The sequence below is a fragment of the Bacillus rossius genome, chromosome 15, assembly GCF_032445375.1.
Source record: "Bacillus rossius redtenbacheri isolate Brsri chromosome 15, Brsri_v3, whole genome shotgun sequence".
Lineage (NCBI taxonomy): Eukaryota > Metazoa > Arthropoda > Insecta > Phasmatodea > Bacillidae > Bacillus > Bacillus rossius.
Window position 1 is genome coordinate 3,108,648 of NC_086342.1, and position 21,841 is coordinate 3,130,488.

Genomic DNA, 21,841 nt, shown 5'->3' on the forward strand with positions numbered 1-21,841 from the left:
AGACCCTCACTCATAGAAGTGTCGAATCACAGGTTACCCAGTTGAGACGACTCACAAGTCAGCAGCCAATCTATAGTTGGCATTTGCCCGAGTGTGTAGAGGATATTGGAGTCTATCCTGAAGTTCATTGAACCTGCGAATTATTCCGGTCTCTGGTGATTGGGCCACAGTTTAACTGAATGATACTCGGCCAATGAAAAACCTTAAACAAAAGAAGAATCGAATCACTAGCGTCCCAGTTAACAGGTGTCACGAGTCAGTAGCCAATGAGCAATTGTAATTTTCCCGAGTGCATAGATGATCATGAGTATATCCTACAGGTCATTTAAATCGCGAATTTTTCCGGTCTCTACGAATTGTATCTCAGCTAACACAAGCTTTTAATTTTTTTTTTGGTTGGTTAAATTTAAAATGCTATTTTGTCGCGTTAATCACGGAATACCAAAAAAAAACTTGCTGCATCAAATTTCGGACTACAAGTTATTTTACAAGCTCAGCGATGTGCCGACTGCGTTCACTATGACGCATATTTCACAGTTATTCAGTCAGCTGTATTTAACCTGGCATTCTTAGATTCGGCATTAATTAGGCCGCTCGTGCTCAGAATATTTTTTTTTTTTATTCGGGCGTTTGTTGACGGATGCAAGGTGATAGCAAATTTTCTTTTTTAAATCTCATCTGTATTTTTTCTTGTCGCTGGACAGCTTTTTACAGCTTGTTTAAAATTCAATTTTGCTGTATAAATGATTATTATGACTTTTATGGTGATGTACTGTATAAATTTATCTATGTGCTGTTCTCATTAAATGTTTATTGGCGGTCGATAATCCTGCACTCGGATACTTGCATACTTACAGACACACTCGCATTCATGTACACTCGCCTGTACGCTTGTATACTTGCAGTACTTGTACACTTGTTTCGAATACTTGTGTACATTACAAATATCCTATCACTAGGGGCAGGAATTTTTCGCGAATAAATCTTACCGTCTGTTTGATTGCAACAAGGTGTACCCGCACCAGCGGTTTCCTCCTCGCGATTGGCGGCCGTCTGCGAGAGAAGTCGTTGCCTTGTTTGACCGGGCCATACAGGACGCATTTTCTTCCACGCTGAATCACTGTGATCGGTGTTTGTAACAATCAACATGGACGTGAAAGAAACTCGCCCAATCACGAAACACAGACGATGCCACGGTGTTTAAACTTTAAGCTCGTCTCGGAATATTTTCGCGAAATGTGCATGCCCCTACCTATCACTATCTGTGAAGTTTCACTTGTAACGCGCGTGGTGGCCATCGCGGGTTATTGCTGCCTAACAAGCATGCCGTGCAGACCCTAAAAAACCACTGGCACTTCGTGTGCACTGCTGCAAACATAATATTGGTGTATATATTTTCAGTATATTTTTTCATACCTCTTAAAATTCCATGTTTTATGATGGCTACCCTGTGACTAAAAATTTATCTATGAGATTGCAAAATTTTTATACTTAGGGGCTGTAAACGTTTGCCGTTTCAACATCACTGTTAGAAATTACAGTAATTTTAAAGACTTTTCTACTATGAGTACACCTGAAATAAACGAAAAGTTCTCCGTAATTTATAGAGACCGAAAAAATTCGCGGATTCATTTCGCGGTAGGCTAGACTCCAAACTCGTTCACCTTCATTCTGAGTCAGTGATTGGACCACCGTTTACCTGAATGACTCTAAGCCAGTGAAAAACCTTCAACAAAAGAAGTATCAAATTACAAGCATCCCAGGTGACACGTGTCACGAGTCATTATCCAATGAGCAGGTGCAATTTGACATAGTACATAGAGGATCCTGGAGTCTATCCTAGAGGTCATTGAAATCGCGAATTTCTTCAGTCTCTAGTAATTTATGATAACTCGGTCTTCATAGAATCAACGCCGTATTTCGACTTCTGAGTTAGTTTTTTTTCTTCGTTATTAACATGGTAAACACACACGTGGAGTATTATATAATTATGTTTTTTGTTGCAGTCTTAAACAGTTTTTGCATGTTTGATTGTCCATCAAGATTATTCCTGTGAATTCATTTTTTTTCTTTCGAAGAAGTTTTCTTAGTATCCGTAAATCTACGAAGATGAAGATAAATTGACGAAGATCCCTGCATAATTTGGAACCATCGTTTAACGTAAATTTAAGGTGAAAATTTTTAATAGTGCTGCATGCTAGATTTATTGGAGCGATCTTTTCTCGAACCTCAATCATTAGAGACTGGAAAAATTCGCGATTTCAATGACCTCTAGGATAGACTCCAAGATCTCTATGTACTAGGACAAATTGCACCTGCTCATTGGATAATGACTCGTGACACGTGTCACCTGGGATGCTTGTAATTTGATACTTCTTTTGTTGAAGGTTTTTCACTGGCTTAGAGTCCTTCAGGTAAACGGTGGTCCAATCACTGACTCAGAATGTAGGTGAACGAGTTTGGAGTCTAGCCTACCGCGAAAGGAATTCGCGAATTTTTCCGGTCCCTATCAATCATTTGTTCCCTGGTTGATGTCCTGGAAAGGAGATCTTCTAGTATTGAAACGATTTGAAGGTGGTTTGAAAGTGCAGTTTCAGTTTGTTGGCTCGTTATTGGTTTAGATTATCTTGAGGGGAGGGGTTGTAACAACTTCTGCCCAACCGAAGACGACGCAAGAACATGCGAACTTTCGGAGTTTAACTTTTCGTTGAATGAATTCGAGATACTTTTAATTATCTATCAAGTCCAGGGAATGAAAAAATTTCGCGAATTTATTTTATGGCAAGGAAGGCTCGAAATATTATACGTAAGTATCACTTTCACGATTGGAACAAAGACAATTTGAGACGCCTAAGAACTCGGACCCAACAGAAAATTCGCGAGAACACATTGACATTAAACGAACCAAGCACAGTCCGGTAAACGTTAATTTGAACATACATATAGATAACGGAAAAAAATACACTTATTCATTTTATTCATCTACTCATATTATTCAATATGCAATAGGCTAAAAAAAAGACGTATACCTTTGGACAGCTTCTCTAGTTGCTCACAGTGAGAGATACCTTCACCCAAAGGAACTCCAAATCATATTAAGCCCACTTAAGTTGTCTCATAAGTTGGCGGCCAATAAACTGGTGAATTCTCCCTTGTGTTCATAGAGGATTGTGGAGTCCATTCTAGATGTTATTGAATCAGATACATTTTTTTTTTCTGGTCCCTAGGCATATCATGAAGAAGACGATGGTCAATCACCAAACGTGTCTTCGTCTTGAACGTATACAGGACTTTGTAGTTTAGCATGAAAGCCAACTTCGTGTTTACGTCACCCCCAGGATAGACTCCACGATCCTCTACATACTCGGGAAAACGTCACTTTTTTTTTCTTTTGGATGTCTTAGCTGCGTTGTTTTTGTTTGGTATATTCTTTGCGCGAGTGTTTCTCATTGGCTTACAGGCTTCAAAACTGTGGATCAATCCCAGAAATGGTTCAAATGTGTTTTATATTATTATTTTACACTACGTATTTCTATAGACCGGAAAAATTCGCGGATTTATTTCGCGATATGCTGAAATGCAAATAATTGTAAATTTATGCAACTTCTTCTATTGGTTCACTGTTAACCTGGAGGACTGTGGGCCAATTATAGACCCTCAGTCAAAGCAGTGTGGTATCACGAGTCTCCCAGTTGAGACTCCTCACAAGTCAGTAGCAATGAACAGGTGACGTTTGCCCGAGTATGCACGAGTATGCACAGGTTCGTGGAGGTCATTGAATACGCGAATTTTTCCAGTCCCTACGTATTGCTAGAGCCACGATTATTTCGCGGATTCATTGGGCAGCAGAGTAGACTTGAAGCACATATAGTACGTCTGCTTCACGCTGATGACTGGACGACATACTGGCCACAGTTTAGTGGTGGCTCTTCATGTACATGCTTTGAAGAGTTTCTAGCTCTCTTGAACGACCAGTAAAAATAAATGGGCGTGCAGTAAGAGATTTAAAGTCGTCAGCTGGCCATTATTAATTGATTATGACGTCATTTGAATGTAAAAATTAAGAACCCCACAAGTCTCACAACAGTTCAACAGTCTAACAGTTTATCATTGGTATAAACGATGAGCCTGTTGAACTGTTCGTCAAAGTTTCCGGCCTGTTCTTTGCCCTTGCCTTATTTGTAGTGACCGGAAAAATTCTCGGATTCTTTTCGCGGTAGGCTGGACTCCAAACTCGTTCACCTTCATTCTGAGTCAGTAATTGGACCACCGTTTACCTGAAGGACTCTAAGCCAGTGAAAAACCTTCAACAAAAAATTACAAGCATCCCAGGTAACACGTGTCACGAGTCATTATCCAATTAGCAGGTGCAATTTGTCAAAGTACATAGAGGAACTTGGAGTCTATCCTAGAGGTCATTGAAATCGCGAATTTTTCCAGTCTCTACTTATTTGATTATTACCCGGACTACTAAAGGGCATGAATCCTTGGTGACATCATTTTCATTGCCTGAAAAGCTGCATTCCAGCCCAATAACATAGATCCCCCTAAAATGTTTCGAGGTATTAGGGGGGGGGGTGGTCCCCCTATTGGCTTACCAGAAAAGTTACGTGTTGGAGGAGCAGAGCTGCCTCTGATTCTACTGGCTCGGTAGAGTAGTAGAGTGTCTTCGACACATTGGCGAGTAGTTCAACAGTCTAACTGTTGATACCGGTCCAGTTGAAGAAGAAGTGGTCATCCAATTACTATATACCTGCCAAATTCGCGATTTCAATTACCTATAGGATAGACTCCATAATATTCTATGCACTCGGGCAAATTACGCCTTCTTATTGGCTACTGACGTATAAGTCCTGTTAACTGGAATGTTCCGTGATTCGATACTTCTATCGATGAAGGTTTTTCATTGGCTCAGAGTCATTCAGGTAAACCGTGGCCCAATCACTGAAACAGCAAAAGGTGCAAACGTATTTGGATTCTAGCCTATCGCAAAATGAATCCGCGAATTTTGCAGCTGTCTACCAATTACGTGTAAAGTGAGCTTTCTAAGAAAAGGTCTAAAAAAAGTCGAGTCTATACTGAACTGAAATTAATGCGCGAAATAATCTTGTATCTGCCCATGGCGGATAGAATTTGCGATTTTTTTTCCCCCTCGGTTTCTACCTTTCTTTGCCTAAAAGTTGATTTGGGAAACTGCTCGGGTTGGCACGAGTGAGGGGTCGCCGCCTCCAGCCGGCTCGCGCGCATGCGCGGTCCGCGCAGCCAACCGCCCGCCGATCAATAAAGTTACGTCATTGCGGCGTTGGCAACACCGCACCGCTGCGCCGATCGCTTCTGCGATAAGCCTGGGAGACACGGTTCTATCCCTTAACCTCCTCCCCCCCTCCCCGCCACCACTGCGAAAACCACCCCAAATGCTAGAGGAAGAGGCCGGCTATTTGGGCTGTTTCCCCCCCACCACTCCCCTGCAAAAGTTCCACCGCCGACTCGACTGCCGCAACGATCGATCCTCGCAGCACGATTAATCGATACTTCACTGCAGCAAATTTAATCCAAGCCGGCATCTACACTTAGAGCTTGTGTGATTGGTACTAATTAATAACTATATAGCCTAATCCTCAACGAGCCAAATATGATTTAACTGAATTACATGTGGTTAAGAACAAAACATGTTTATTTTCATTCAAATTAAATATAGTTAGTTGAAATAACCATAAATAATTTGATTGACAAACGTTTGTTACGTGAAACAATTATTTCGGAGGTCTATTGCAATGGTTGGACCAGTGAACTTAAGAAAAGAGCCTTGGAAGATTTACATGCGCGAAGGTAGGAGGCGGTTGTCAAGCTAGACAAGAATAGCAGGTAGCCTAGCGCCAATTGAATCCGCGGAAAGGCACAATACGGCAACATTTTAATAAGTTTTTAAATTGTTAAAACAAAAAAAAATATATATATTTTTTTTTTACTTGAATCGATGTGGCGGGGAATGGGAACATAATGTAGGGTAGGAGGTATCAACGTTTGGGGGCGGGGGGGGGGGGGAAGACAATCTGGCTAAACAAATATCACAAAAACCAACGAAAAAAGTAAAAAAAAAAAAAAAAATTCAATTTGAAACCATTTTTTTCGAATTTTAAACTCAAAAACGTTACTTTAATTTGAGTTTTTCCTGGTTGTATGAGAAATACGTAAGTATGTCTTAGAGATGAAAAAAAATATTCCGTGCCAGTGTATATTATTTTAAAAAGTATGTTTTGAGCTGTATCAATGGGTGTAAATTTTTTTTTAAGTTCATCTTTTTGCAGGCCAATTATCAGTACGTGAAATCGGGAATCTCGCGGGTGCCAAATAAAAAAAAAATAGCAAATAACTAAGAATCTGTACGCACAGTGCTGTGGGGGTGTATTGGAAGATTTTTTTTTTTTTTTTTTAGCCGCCATGCAATCACTTAAAAGTATAACATATGTTACGACAGTATGCACAGCTAAGAAAAAGGCCTGATTGCGTGCGAGGGTTAAGTAGTGTGCCGAGAACTAACACCCGCACAACGAGGCCAGTGCATATATTGATCGCCCCGCGGGGTTATAGACAGTCTCGCTGTGAGAGCGAGTCGGCGAACTAACTACTACAAGGACAGGGCTTCGTGTCTGGTCAGATTTTTTTATTTGCAGTCACGGTCTGGGATTACGTGATCGAGTATGTAGGGGAGGAGTAGGGTGGATCTATTTTTCTTGAACGCACGCCGTTGCAGACAGTCGGAAAGAAAAAAATGGCGTGACGTTTGTGGGAATGGTTTGGGTCGTTTCACGCGAGTGCACGGTCGGAAGGTGTGTGTGTGTGTATGGGTGTTTGGGGTGTTTGGGGTGTTTGGTGCGGTTGGTGCGGTTGGTGCGGGGAGGTGCAAGGTGCCGACACGTCCCTGCGACGTTACCTGGGCGGTGGCGGTCTCGGTGACCATCGCGACGGGCGGGCGTGCTGTTCCCCCCGCGGCGCGCGGGAGAGCAGAGAGGAGAGTGCCCCGGGAGAGGAACGAGACGAAGAGAGAGGCAGGCAGACTCGCGCGCTCTTGCTGACGGGGCTCCGCTGTGACTGAGCTGCTGCGGCGCGCCGGCGCGGTGTGGTTCCGCGCTCCGCCGCCAGGGGCGCGCTCCCGAGCGCCAGGCCGGCCAACCCCTACACGCGATCTCTTTTACGGCTGCTGTTCCGCCGCGGCCATGTTTGTTTCACAGTTCTCGCTCGTGAGGGACTTGGCCTGTCCTTTTCCGCCCTGAACGAATCCTTTAAACGGCGACGAACACATGGGCTATAAGAGTTTTTTTTTTTTTTTTAAAAAAAGAGGGTGGTTGTCTGTAAAGTCGGTTTACGGACAATAATTTTAAGTGATAACGTCATCAGGGCCGGCGCGTCCATATAGGCGAACTAGGCAACCTCCTAGGGCGCCAAGTAGCTGGGGGCGGCGCAGCACGACTCATAACAGCTGATATAATATGTTTAACGATTATTGAAACTAGATGAAAATGGATTTTTGTAACATTTTGAAATGTTTATATTGATATAAGTAATTATTTAAAGTCCACGGTGACCTGTTTATGATTTGTAATAAGTAAAAAAGTAAAAAAAAAACACAAGCCTGCTTACATTTGATTGTTGACAAAATCTTAGGCTTACGTGATGTATTTTGAGGCAAGGCATTTTTTTTTTTTGGGGGTGTCCGACCGGGGGGGTGGGGGGGGGGGATTAAGGTTTTTCGCCTAGGGCGCCAATTTACCTTGCACCGGCCCTGCTCGCGCCCTGTATGGCAAAGAACACATGGGCTATAAAAGTTTTAAGTTGTCTGTAAAGTCGGTTTACGGACGATAATTTTGCGCGATAACGTCATAAGAAAACATTGATGAAAAATTGCATATTTTTTTTTTTAATTTTCAAGTATTATTTACAGTTTTTTTTTTTGCAAATTTAATTTTAAATAATTTGCTTGAATATAATCACGAACAATTAGTTAAAAAGCTTCACCTTAACCTGTTTGATATTATAGAAGATTTTCCTCGCACAGTGGTTTGGCCGGTTCTCGCACGCTCGGCTCAGGCGGAACGTGACAATGAGTCATGCTTTTTCCGTGCGTGCAGCCGCGCGTTCATCGATTTATAAGACGTTATCACGTCAAAAAAATAATAATGTGTGTGTGAAAAAGAAGACGTAAGGGATAATGGAGTGAAATTACAAAACTAATTTTTATTTTCATTTGTTTTATCAAGTTACAAATCTGACTCGAATATTGCGCCTTTATTTCCTTTACCATACTAGCATCCTACTTTAACAGGATTTGTGACTTTTTCACAGAGCTGATAAAGTTTTTTTTTACCACTTTAGTACACCGTTGTAATAAACAATACCTAGAAGAGTTTTTAAAAGCATTTGAACTTCCTCAACGCGATTAATATTTTTTTTAAAATTAAGTTGAAGTTGGCATTTTTTTTTTTCCTATTTGTTTCCATGTTTCTAACTTATGAGTTCAGAACTAATTCTTTAGTGAATCTTTACATCCATCGCTGCCTTGCATGGACTAAAGATGCATCAGGGACCAAATGTAAATAAAATGGTCAAATATAAAGCACGCGAGAACTGTATGGAGTTTAAAGGTAAAATTTCGGTAAAACTTAACAAAAATATTTAAAAAAATTATAGCACAAAAATTGAACCCCTAGGGACTTTACGTTCAATATGTATTTTATAAATGGGTTCACCAACACGCATATTCAGTTTGTCTAACTCTCCACAAATCATCCTGTATCGTGAAAATGCTCCTTGTATCGCTATTACAATTTCACTACGTTTGTAAAATAGTAATTAAAAAATAATAATAACAATATCTAATGTTTCTATTTTGCAGAGTAAGAGAGTCTGTGTCTTCACTTGCTAGTTATGGACGCATTCCTTTTTCAACGGGCAGTCATAGGCAAGCACGAATTACAGTCTCATAATTAACTAAAAGGTTAAAGGAAAAAAAATGTTTGTGGACGGCAAAACAGCTAAAAAAAAAAAAAAAAAAAAAAAAGTAGACTGGTAAATTCTGAAGTCAACCCGCAGAAATTATAGTGTAATTTGATTGGTTGGTACCCAAATAGAACATTGAAAGTTGGGGAGTGAGTGGCGAGAGTTAAGAATCGCCTGCCCTTCCCTGCGATGGCTCCTGAACACGCCACTGGGGGCAGATCTCCGGAGATGATAGAAGCGGGGGTCGCGGAGAGGGGGCGTCTGTGACCCGGTGTTCACGTCACCAGTCACCGGGGAAACTCTAGCTAATTAATATCTAAATTGAATATGCTGAGCAACATGGGAAGCCTTCTTTTCACAGACGAGAGAGCCAAACCCCCGATAGTGCATCTTAGGTTTGTTTTTTTTGTTCATTGTAAATAAATATGCCGGTGTTGATAAAAGGATACTAATGGTCAATTAGGTTATGTTAGCTACATTATAAATACTTTAAAACATGGTGGACGGTTGATTTGGTTAGGATAGCTACATTAAAGATACTGTGAAATCATGTAAACGGTTTCCTAGCCCTGGATAGCTACATATTAAAAAGTTATTTGCTAAGCAACCATAAAATGATTTTACAGTATTTTTAATGTAGCTATACTTACCTAATATAACCAACCATCCACAATGTTTTAAAGTATTTATAATGTAGCTAACCTATCATATGCTTCTTTTGACTAAAAAAAAAAAAAAAACAGATACCGTTTTATCTTCATTTACTAAATAATCCTTTAAATTACTTCTTGCTAATTTTAAGACTGACATCTTATAAGTTAAACCCGCGCATTTGGAGAATAAATGCCCGCGATTTTTTTTTTTCCCCAAATAAATACACCTGTTGTGGTACGGGAAAAAAAAAGCGAGCGTGAACTTCGGGGAACTTCGGGTGTGGCTCTCTCCTCTGTGAAATGAAGGCTTCCCGAGCAACACAGTCACATATTTCAAACTTCCGGAGCAATTAGAATTATTTGATCGTTGAAACACGTACAGTGGGCAAGTAATGCCTGCTGTTCCTCTATTATCCTCTATTACCAGAGCCTCGATCATTACGCGGTGTTAACTAGACTTATATATATGCATACATACATACATACATGCTTAAATGCATGTGCGTGTGTTTTTCACTTCATGATTGGACTGTAGTGCTCTTGACAACCCTGAACCAAATGTAAACAAGGAGGAGAAGTGGTCACCCAGTCACGTGACCATGTTATCGACCGATGAAAAAATTCGCGTATTCATTTTGTGACACTAAAATCCAAATTCGTTTTTTTTTCTACTTCATTCAGTGATTGGTCTGCAGTTTATTTGAAGGACTCTGTGAGCCGGTGAAAAAACCCTCAACAATATAAGGTTCTAATCAAAAGCATCCCAGTTAACAAACAGGTGTCACGAGTCAGTAGCCAATGAGCGGGTGTAGAATGCTAGAATACATGGAGGCAGTGGCGTAGCGTGGGTGGGGCGGAGGGGGCGGCCCGCCCCGGGCGGCAGCCCGCGGGGGCGTGTCGCCGGTGAAGCGGGCTGAGATCTGATCTATGATTCATTCATTACATGTGTCAGACACACTATAATGTTCCATTTTTATATAAAATTTTGCGCACCAACTATTTTTTAATCACTGACAGAGCTCTTTATAACGTTTGTTTGTTTACATACGAATGGCACTCCTTATTATGTTAATTACTCATACAAAATCTTTTGTTTCACGCGTCGGCCCGTGTCGATGCCTCTCTTTCGCACTCATTGAATTTAGTACTACGCATTGTACTGTAAAGTTTGACCTTAACCCAGGGCAAACCAAACAACTTCCGCAAACCGGGACACAGTAAATTGCCCCGTACCGCGAGCGCAGGTAAACCCAAAAAAATATTAAAACCCAAACTAATAGCAGGCTTAAAAAATACTAATAAGGTTGCGAACAGTGAGAGGAGGCAGCAAGTTAAAAAGACGCAAAATTTATATGACAACATTTTATATATATATATATATATATATATATATATATATATATATATATATATATATCATAAAATCGTTTCATCACAAATCGGCGCATCCATCATAAAATACATACCCTATTACTACTTATAAAAAAATAGCTATATAATAATACTAAAAAAAATACTTTAACAATTCCCCCAAAAAATTATAATTTGATCATATACTTCGGAGCTCCGAAAATTAAATATAATTACCAAAAAGGCATTAAAAATACCTATATAAGAACATATTAATACAAATACAAATACAAATATAGATACGCACCGGGCGTATCACCGCTGTAAATACCAATTAACATAGGCGAAATCTAGCAAAAAATTGACACACCTTAACATGCAAATAAATATACCAAAAATTTAGCAAATTACAAATTATGGGTTTACAAGCACGTCTCAGTTAAGTCATTTTCTAACGGTCGACGCCTTTTTTCTTCTAGGTCTGGCAGGGATTGGGTGAAACACGCTGAACGTAAAATCTCAGTTTCAGTTTTATTAGTCCGTTAATTTAAATCCTAAAAATCCACAAATTATAGTTTCGCACCAGGGGTCAAAAACTTTTGGACAGCAAGTTCGAGTGTGATCTTTCCCATGTATTAGAAGACATCGACAAGGACGAGTTTCAGATGGAGCGGAAGCGTCTTCAGCAGTTTGTTGTTGTTGCCTGTTCTGAATCAGAGGAAGATATACGTGGTAAAGGACCACTGGAGCTCCTCCAGTTCATTCAAAAACTGAATCTCGGAATTTCGGTTCCAAATATAGTCATCTTGATTCGTATATATTTGACTTTGGCGATTAGTGTTGCAAGTTGAGAGAGACATTTTTCGAAGTTGAAGCTAATAAAAAATTACCTCAGATCTACTATGAGCTCCGCTAGACTATCAAACTTGGCTATATTGTCGATTGAACAAGAATTGGCTGCTAATATTGATTTTGACAAAGTTATTTCTGACTTCGCTGCTCATAAGGCCTGTAGAATCCGCTTGTAAAACCGCTCATCCTGTTTTAACTTCAATAAAAGGTACCTCATTGCATGTGAAATTTAATTTTAATCAAGCACCTATAGAATGGGGGCGGCAAAATGGGTCTCCCGCCCCAGGCGCTGAGATGGCACGCTACGCCACTGCATGGAGGATCGTGGAGTCTATCCTGGAGGTCATTGAAACTACCAATGAGCACTCTAATTTTATTAACTTTTTTCAATAAAAGCCTTGAAAACTCATTTGCCAACGATATTGCTTGTGAAACTGCAAAGCAGAACTTTGTAAAATTACCAATGATACAAAGCTCTGCCTTGCAGTTTTACAAGTGATATCGATGGCAACAGTAAAAGTAAAAACTTTTTTTTAACAGTTGAAAAGGCTTGATTATTATTTTATAGGCATGTGGAACCAAGGTTTGTTAAATAATCTACCTTGATTGCAAATCCAACACATTTAACCACATTTAAAAAAATTCTACTGTAAAACGTTGAGACATTATTATGACAACAAAACCAGACTCAGCTGTTCCATCTTAACCTCTAGCGGTAGTATCAAGGTGGGTGGCCGTGAATGTGAAGCGGGATGATAAGTGCGACGTTCGCTTGTGCTTCCAGCGCGGTATCGCCCCTAAGCGCAAGGATGGAGACAAGCCCAGTCTTCTCGTCGGGCGTAGAGCGACTATGAGATCTGGGCGGTAACCGTAACATAATATGGCGGAGAAATGAAGATAAAGGTGTAACCCCGCCTACCCGGGCACACACACGATGTGCAGAGCTTCAGGAAAAACAACGCGATTTCAAAACTACTCAAGATATCTGAGTGAGGCCTGCTTACGAAAAGCATTTAAGAGTTCGCTGAGGACCGAAAAGTACTTTTGATTTCGGATTATGTTTTTAAACTGTATTTTTAGAAGAGTTAAAATGGCCAAAACGCATGTTTTCAGAGTAAATTTTAGGCGTAAAACAACCAGTTCAGATTCTTGAAAGCACTTTAAGGGACTTGCATTACACCTTTATCTTAATTTCTCGGCCATATAATGTTACGGTCACGGCTCAAATTTCACAGTTATCCTGTGACTACGAGAAGACTGCGCGCCAGTTCAGAGACTTGCGCTTAGAGGCTATACCGCGCTAGAAATACCAGCGAGCGTCGCGCTTATCATCCCGCCTCACTAACACACATGCACCCCTGACGAGGCGGGCCCCTTAAGTGCTTTCAACAATCTGTACCGTATGTTTCAAGCCTAAAAATTATGCTGAAAACACTCGTTATAAACTTTATGTAAACTTTTGGACATACACCATTGCTGAGCTCATGTATGTCTGTAGAAGAAAACTACAAAAAAACCAAAAGACAAAAACACAAATTAAGCAACAAATTGCTCAGTGGAGGTTTTTTGTTCTGTTAGTCCATTTTTCTTTGTTTTTCTTTGTTTGTTGACCATATTCCTGTTATGGAATATTATGTGGCGTTTATATCCTGTTGACAACAGCAATTTGTTGCTTAATTTGCGTTTTTGTCTTTTGGTTTTTTTGTAGTATTCTTCTACAGACATACATGTGCTTAGCAATGACGTATGTCCAAAAGTTTACATCAAGTCATGCACTCCCATTGCACAAATCTTTCAAAGATAACAATCGTTATAAACATTTTCACTCTTCTAGCAATACAGCTCAACAACGAAATATGGAATTAGAACTACTCATCCGCCTCCAGCGTATTCTAAATGTTTTTTTTTCTGAAGCTCTGCACACCGTGTGTGTGCCCGGGTAGGCGGGACCCTGCAAAAAAAGCTGTTTCTTTTGTATATGCACACATACATATATGTGGTGTCAGGGGCGTAGCCAGGGGGGGGGGGTTTAAGGGTTAAACCCCCCCCTCCCTTAGCACCAAGTCTTTAATTAATTTCTTATTCATCACTCAAACAAATTTCATATTAAAATTAATAAAGTTTTTACCATTACAATATTTAAATTTAAGTACCGAAAACTGCTAAAATAGCACTATTTTACACCTTACAATCCAAATTTTCCCGGGGGAGGACCCCCGGACCCCCCGCTTTAATACGGAGGGGGGGGGGTACCATGCTTCTTAACACCCCCCCCCCCCCCCATACACAAATTCTAGCTACGCCACTGTGTGGTGTAGGACCGCGTAACCTAAGTCTCTCTCTCTCCGCTCTCCCCTCTCCCGTAACTCTTTCATCATTCTCTTTTCCCAGGCCACTCGATGCCCTGGAGGGGGGGGGGGTGGGGGGGTGGCGGCTGTCACGTGATCCCCGCACGACATTCCGTCGCGCCAACACCGCGGCCGGACAACATTCTCATGGCCCCATCAGACAGCATTGAACATACCTGATTATTAGAGACTCAGGATAGACCTCCAGGATAATCAATCAAAACGAAGCGGCGTCTGAAGATGATGACAATAATGACGACGAACCAAGTGACGAACCTGTTCCGTCGAAAACGTCAATGATGGAGGCACTTGACACAATCAGACGTTTTTATCAGCATACAAATGTTTCGACGAAAGATTTGATGAACTTCCAAGAGGTCCAGTCGTTTATTTTGTCCGAAAGTCTAGTGAAATCAAGGCAAACGAAAATTGATTCGTTTTTTTAAAAAGTGATCCACGATCCTCTGCCTACTTGGACAAACGGCGCCTGTTCATTGGGTGCTGAATTTTGAGGCGTCTCAAGTGGGTACCTTGTGATTGGATACTTTTTTATTATTATTGATTGTCTCTAATTGGCCAAGAGTCCTACATATTAACAGTGAACCAATAGCAGAAGCAGCACAACGGTATAAATATTTGAATTTTAGCATATCACGAAATGAACCCGCGAATTTTTCCGGTCTCTAACTTTGAGTCTTCCCTACCTTGACCCCTCCCGCACACTCAAAGTTTTAAATTAGGTTAGGTAAAAAATAATAACTAAAGAGCACTCTTTAGTTTCAGTACCGGCCTTGGGCTTCGTTTCCTTGCTTGTCCCTGACTGGCTGACGGAAAAGGAATTTGGGGTGTGGGGGGGTGGTCCAAATTTACTGCGCTGTCGGAGCGGGGGAAGCCTGCTGCCTCTCTAGACGCGGCCAGTCGGAATCCGAACAGCAGGTCGTGTCCAGATAGTGGACATTTTTGTGATGTGAAGTTATGAAATTCTTATCAAAAATATAGAACAAGGAGGGGGAAAAAACATTTCTGAACATCCTGATAATGACCAAAGTAATTAAAAACTTTGGCAACGAAAGATTAAGATTTTAATCTCTTAACATCATCCAATCATGTCCTCTCGCATGGACTAATCACAGCTTTTCTCTGGGGCCTATATAAACCCTTGCCACAAGACCAGGCCATCAGCTGTTCATCCCCCCTTTCCCCCTCTCCTCCACGAGTATGGCTGCAACATGGCAAGCATGGGCATGGCCACACACTAAAGGGTAAAAAGTAGTTATGTTCGGCCTCTTTTTTTTTAGTCACAAAAATTAATTTTATTACGATGATGATGGGGTGAGGTTATGCTTTGTTGAAGGAAATGGAAGAACCCTAAGAAAAGTTCAGATGTCTTACGGCGACGACGGCCACATTTTCCGCTTGCGAACTATAAGAAACTAAATGCCACCCCTTGTCGGCTTTCCGCGAGGAGGTTGGCAGGCCTGCAAGGCTCGTCGGCTGCTCGGGTCAGCTCGGGTCCGCTCGGAGGAGGCGGTATCGACCCGCTAATTCAATCTTGGCTCACAGACCTCCGTAGTGTGCTGTGGTTGGCTGAGCGATCGGCCACTCAGCGCGACGTAGTTTTTTCTTTTTCGGACTGGTTATGAAATTTTTATTTATTTATCTTTATTGAATTTGCATAATTATTCTCCCGCGAGTTGAAACTTTAAAATTATAGACAACATTAAAATGAAATAATTTTCTAATTCAAAATGGTCCGAAGCACGCAGGTGTAGGTTTGGCTCCCGGGAGTTCACTGCCTGTGCTGTTAGGGCTGACTCCCTGTGTCCGATGGGCATGGCCCGCCTGGCAGGCTTCACCTCCAGTGCCGGTTGTGTTTCTGAAAAACATGGGATTTTGAATTGCAAGCTTGCAACAAATACCAAAATGCGAATAGGTCTTGACTTAATTCACCTGTAAATTTATACGCCGACAGTTCCTCTATATTTAACTAGTAGTATAGTAGTAGATATTAGAGATTTGTAAATTATTAATAAGTCCCAGCTACTAAGTAATAGCTAATAGTCATCAAAAATATATATTTCTAAAATAATAATAAAAATTAAAAACATAATCAAAAAATAATATTTATAGATATTATTTTAGTTTTATCTTAAGCACTGCACGTCCATCTCTGAGTTGGGTGTTTGCATATTTCGTAACGAAATGCCTAGTTTGTAAGTCATTTTAAATACGGCAATGACTTCCTTGCAGACGACTGCCAAATTACAAGGGAGCAATCGCTAGCGAAGGTACACCTTATTTCAGTGTATAGTGAGCAAACTGATTTATATCGCGAAAAATACCTGCTCATACACATACCTAAGGACTGGAATAATTCGCGGGTACAATGACCTCCAGGATAGAATCCGTGATCCTCTGCATACTCGAACAAACGCCACCTGTTCATTGGCCGCTCAATAATGTGAATTGTGACTCGGTACTTCTTTGCCTGAGGTTCTCTAACTGGCCCACGGTCTACAAAATTCATAACGAATCAATAGGAGAAGCAGAAAAAAGATATTATAATTATCTACATTTTAGCATCTCACAAGATGTGTACCCGAAATTTTTTCTGGTCTCTATGCGCACACAAATTTTTTTTTTGTTTGGAGACAGGCTAAAAACGTGAACCATTACACATTAGTCCAGACGATTCCAGCAAGTGAGAGGTCCTTAACCAAAGAAGTATTATTAGCATAACTTATTTAAGTCTTATCACTAGGGAGCGGAAAAATTCGCGGGTTCAATGATCTGTAGGATGAACTCCATAGTTATACGTACTCTCGGTCAAATGTCATCCACCCATTGGCTGCTGTCTTGTGAGACGCCCCAACGTAGCAGCCTGTGATTCGATAAAGCGTTGGTTGGGTGTTTCTCATTTGCCCAGAGTCATCCAGGTGAGTTGTGAGTCAATAGCAGAGGAAGCACTGAGGTATAACTATTTGTATTTTAGCCTATCGTGAAATGAATTCGCAAATTTTTCCTGTCTCTATTCATTGTTTAACGATACTACGGATTGTTAGGGTCTGTACTTATCAACAGAGGCTCGGGAGACAGGCTCGCTATACTTGATAGTGCTGTGTTTCCTATAGCCTTTGTCATTTGTTCGTTAACATTTCAGTTGGGACCGGAAAAATTTGCGGTTTTAATGACCTACAGGGTAGACTCCATTATCCTCTATGTACTGGGGCGAATAACACCTGCTCATTGGCTACCGGCCGTGACACCTGTTAAACTGGCATACTTTTGATTCGGTACGTCTTTTGTTGAGGGTTTTCCCTTGGCTCACAGTGGTCCGCATGAAATGTGGGTAGAGACTGGAAAAATTCTAGAGTTCAATGACCTCCAGGATGGACTCCATGATCCTCTGCCTACTTGGACAAACGACGCCTGTTCATTGGGTGCTGAATTTTGAGGCGTCTCAAGTGGGTAACTTGTTATTGGATATTTTTTTTTATTGATTGTCTCTAATTGGCCAAGAGTCCTACATATTAACAGTGAACCAATAGCAGAAGCAGCACAACGGTATAAATATTTGAATCTTAGCCTATCACGAAATGAATCCGAGAATTTTTTTTCCTGTCTCTACTCGTAGCCTCTCCGGCAGAATGCAATATCCCGACAGGGGAGGTCCCGCGCCGCCCTGGCTTAGGGAGGGTCGCGCAGCTCTCTGTCGCCATGGCAACCTGCTGCTCCAGCGGGCGCGATGAAAGGCCCGCTCTAGGGTGACTCTCCCGGAAACAGGAAACAATTCTGTCGCTTCGCTTCAGCAGTTCCAGCAAGTTTCGGTGTTAACTAACCCTTGCGTTATTATTAGGGGCAGGCATTTTCCTCGAGAAAAAAAAACCGGAATGCTCATTAGACTGCAACAAGGTGTACCCGCACCAACGGTTTCTTCCTTGTGGTTGGCTGCCGTCTGCGAGAGAAGTCGTTGTCTTGTTTGACGGAGCCATACTCAGGACGTGTATACTCCCGCACTGAATTACTGTGATTGGTGTTGTAACAGTAGACATATACCTGAAAGAAACTCACCCAATCACAAAACACAGGCGATGCTACAATGTTTTGACTTTCAGCTCGTCTCTGAATCTTTACGCGAAATATGTAGGGACCGGAAAAATTCGCGGGTTCAGTGACCTGTAGGATAAACGCCATAGTTATACGTACTCTCGGTCAAATGTCACCCACCCATTGGCTGCTGTCTTGTGAGACGCCCCAACGTAGCAGCCTGTGATTCGATAAAGCGTTGGTTGGGTGTTTCTCACTGGCACAGAGTCATCCAGATAACTCGTGAGCCAATAGCAGAGGCAGCACTGAGGTATAACAATTTGTATTTTAGCTTAACGCGATACGAATCCGCGAATTTTTCCGGTCTATATTTATAAATGTCTCCGAAGAGTCGTCAAGAGCAGTGTAGTCCGTTCATCAACGTGAAGCAGATACATGTGTGTTTTAAGTCTTCTTGGCTGCTCAATAAATCCGTTAAATAATCGTGGCTCTAATAATAGCTATGAATATTGTGATACATCGCGAGAAAAAAACTGACAGTTTGAGTTTATGTCTGAGAAATATTATTACGTTACAAGCTCTGTCTTGCGGAAGAAACTGTTAAATGTGCCAATGAGAAAGCAGCCGTTGCACTGCAGAGTGACAATGATTCGTATGGATTCTTTATTACGTCACGTCTAAAATGTATCCTCGAACCAAAATTCAAAAGGGAGTAAAATTACAGCGGTTTGCATAAGATCGTTGACCCCTGACACTGCAATGATAAATCATCACCAAGAACGGGATAAATTCGCGGTTTCAATTACCTATAGGTAGAGACCAAAATTCGCGGATTCATTCAATGATATGCTAGAATTCAAACACATATACCTCTTAGATAATTTTGCTATTGGCTTACTGTTCATCTGGACGAATCTCAAGCAGTTATAAACCCTCAAACAAATAAGGATCGAATCACAGACAAACCAGCTGAGACGACTTACAAGTCGGCAGCCAATTAACTTGCGTTATTTGCCCTAGTGTACAGGGATATGTGCAGTCTATCCTGAAGGCCATCGAAACCGCGAATTTTGCAGGTCAGTCTCTACCTATAGGGTAGAATCCACAGTCCTTTGCATGCTAAGGCAAATGTCCCCTTTCCATTGGCTGTCAACTAGGCAGAATTTGATTCGACACTCCTTTGGTTGATAGTCTCTCATTGCCCAAAGTCCTCTGCGTAACCCGTGATCCAATAGCAGAATCAGCGCAAAGGTATAATTATCTAAATTTTAACCTATCGCGATACGTAGACACTGGAAAAATTCGCGCTTTCGATGGCCTCTATGATAGACCCCACAACCCTCTACATACTCAGGCAAATGCCACCTGCCCATTGGCTACTGACTCGTGAGACCTGTCAACTGGGACGCTTGCGATTCGATACTTTTTTGGTTGAAGGTTTTCTACTGGCTCAAAGTCCTTCAGATAAACTGTAAGCCAATCACAGACGCAATATAAAGGTACAGTTGTTTGGATTCTAGCGTATCGTGAAATGAATCCGCGAATTTTTCCAGTCTCTAGCGATACGAATATGCAATATTTATGGCCTCGAATCATGGATCACAACGTCTAACAATACCTGAATAACGCGCACCCCAGTATTCAGAGCAGACTGAAAGAAAGTAAGGGTTGCTGAAGGGTAAGGCCGGAGTCAGGGAGGGGCCATGCCCCCCCCCCCCCCCAATTTTCTGTAACAACTCATTCACCAGCTTAAAAGTACTAATGTATGGCTCAATTTATGACCACTAAGTATGCTGATTTAGGGAAGAAGTCTTCCTTTTTACCACGTATGAGGAAATAATTATAAGCATTGGTAATTTAAGGATAGGCCTTTCATAAGTGGCCCTTTTATTTAAAGAACTTCTGGTTTAAAAAACTAATGGGTAGATACCGGAAAAAATAACTTTTATTTTGCGATAGACTAGAATCCAGTGATTGGGCCACAGTTTATGTGAAGGACTTTGAGCCCTTAACAAAAAAAGTATCGAATCAAAAGAACATCAGTTAACAGGTGCCCCACGAGCCAGAAGCCAATGAGCAGGTGTAGTTTGCCCGAGTACATGGAGGATCGTGGAATCTATCCTGGAGGTAATTGAAACCTGCAAATTTTTTTGTCTCTACCTGTGGGTCCTAAAGTAACAAAAAATTTGTTTTTAAGAATTTTTTTTTTTAATTTTCAAGGGAAGATATCGGGGGGAAACCTCTCCTCCCCTTCCTAATTTCTCTGGGTGTATTCCATTCCACTCCACATCCCCCCTCCACCCTCTGGACCAAAGAACTGTTACGTCGAAAATTGCTCCTCGTGTGTTCCACAAATCCCTAGGGACTGGAAAAATTAAAACACTGAAGCATCATCTGTGTTTCTTGATTGGGTGAGTTTCTTCTAGGTACCTACATGTCTGCCATTTGAACACCAAACACAGTAATTCAGTGAGGAAACAAACGCGTCCTGTATGGCCCATTCACATAAGGCAACGATGAGTGGCTCGTCTCTCGCAGATGGCCACCAATAACAAGTGAAGAATCGCTAGCGCAGGCATACCTTATTGCAGTCTAACGTACGGCCGGATTCTTTTTCACGAAAAATACATACGCGTATTCAATGACCTCCAGGATGGACTCCACGATCCTGTGCATACTCGGGCAAACGTCACCTGATGTTCATTGGCTACTGACTCGTGAGGCGTCTCAATTGGGAGACTCGTGATACTGCTTTGACTGAGGGCCTATAATTGGCCCACACTCCTCCAGGTTAACAGTGAACCAATAGCAGAAGTTGCATAAAGGTACAACTATTTGCATTTCAGCGTATCGCGAAATGGATCCGCGAATTTTTTCCGGTCTCTACGGAATCCCGGCTGCGTCCGCGCTGGAGGGCGAAGTAGGACTGGAGTTGAAGGATCGTTAGAGGCATGCACATTTCGCGAAAAGATTCCGAGACGAGCTGGAAGTTAAAAACCCTGCACCGTCATCCGTGTTTCGTGATTGGGTGGGTTTCCTTCACGTCCGTGTCGTTTGTTGCAAACACCCGATCACAGTGATTCAGCGCGGAAGTAAATGCGTCCTGTATGGGCCCGGTCAAACAAGGCAACGACTTCTCTCGCCAGACGGCCGCCAATCGCGAGGAGGAAACCGCTGGTGGCGGGTACACCTTGTTGCAGTCTAGTAGACGGTCAGATTTATCCGCAAAAAAAATGCCTGCCCCTAAGGACTACTGATTTGTGTGTATTCCATTCCACTCCATAGAGACCGGAAAAATTCGCGAATTCATTTGGCGATAGGCTAAAATACAAATAGTTATACCTCAGTGCTGCCTCTGCTATTGGCTCACAACTCACTTGGATGACTCTGGGCCAATGAGAAATACCCAACCAACGCTTTACCGAATCACAGGCTGCTACGTTGGGGCGTCTCACAAGACAGCAGCCGATGGGTGGGTGACATTTGACCGAGAGTACATATAACTATGGAGTTCATCCTACAGGTCATTGAACCCGCGAATTTTTCCGGTCCCTACCAACTCCACCTTCCCCTCCGCCTTCTGGACCAAAGAAC

At 41.7% G+C, this 21,841-nt stretch overlaps 2 protein-coding genes across 4 annotated transcripts in view; one reads left to right on the forward strand and one right to left on the reverse strand.

The window, feature by feature from the left end:
• Positions 1-21,841, reverse strand: part of LOC134539287 (titin-like) — a 299,819-nt gene that overhangs the window by 277,515 nt on the left and 463 nt on the right. The gene's annotated exons all lie outside the window — the stretch shown is intronic.
• The window catches only part of LOC134539289 (metallophosphoesterase 1), a 162,982-nt gene that overhangs the window by 12,047 nt on the left and 129,094 nt on the right, over positions 1-21,841 (forward strand). The gene's annotated exons all lie outside the window — the stretch shown is intronic.